Consider the following 864-nt stretch of genomic DNA (forward strand, 5'->3'; position numbering starts at 1 on the left):
TTTTCCCCTCCCTTCCTGAATCCAACAGCAATCATTCCCAACAGGACTGTTTTGTTTTGTAAAGTAAACAGTGACTTATCCCACTACTCAAGTGTGTAAAGTGTTTGCTGCTTCCGATATGTGTGCAGAATAGCAACAGTAATGGACAAAGCCGCCATGGTTACAACTTGAAGAGGTTATTTCTTAAAATAAAAAGAACATCTAAGGACTGAGTCCTATATGCACTTTAGAGCATTTCTACAGCATGCGATTCTAAGAGTAAACCCACCCAATATGGCAAACAATCAAATTGTTTAAAATTTAACTTAGAAAGTCTGAGATCATTATTTTCAAAACATTGATTTGTACATTGTTTCATACACAAATAACCAACTAACTATCCAAGCACAGGACAGGCACCTCTCTGGAGAAAAAAATCTCTGACAGCATGGGCAGGACGGCTAGTGTCACATGACTACAAACTTCCCTCCAACTTCACAGGAAACCCAAGGAAAGAGCAGAAACTGGACAGCGAGGAGGACAAGTCAGGAGGGAATGGTGCTGGGAATAAGTTCACTGCTGAGCAAAGGGGAAGGATTCTGACCAAGCATTCATGGTGAAAGACCCCCAGAACTGGGGAGATCCTTACTCAAGTCTCGGGATGATGCGACCACCCAATGACTCAGGAGAGATCGAACTTGCTACAATCACATGAGGTTTATTGGGGATACCAGTACCAGGTCGATCTCATGACCATTCTGGCCAGAGTTCGACGCCAGGGTCGATCTGGTCACCATGTTGGCCAGAGTTCAACGCCGGGCACAAGAAGTGTGGGATATTTAAGGGAACATCCACAGGCTGGGGGTGGGGAGAGGGTTACCAAGG

Source organism: Mastomys coucha, unplaced genomic scaffold (genome assembly GCF_008632895.1).
Source record: "Mastomys coucha isolate ucsf_1 unplaced genomic scaffold, UCSF_Mcou_1 pScaffold23, whole genome shotgun sequence".
Taxonomy (NCBI): domain Eukaryota; kingdom Metazoa; phylum Chordata; class Mammalia; order Rodentia; family Muridae; genus Mastomys; species Mastomys coucha.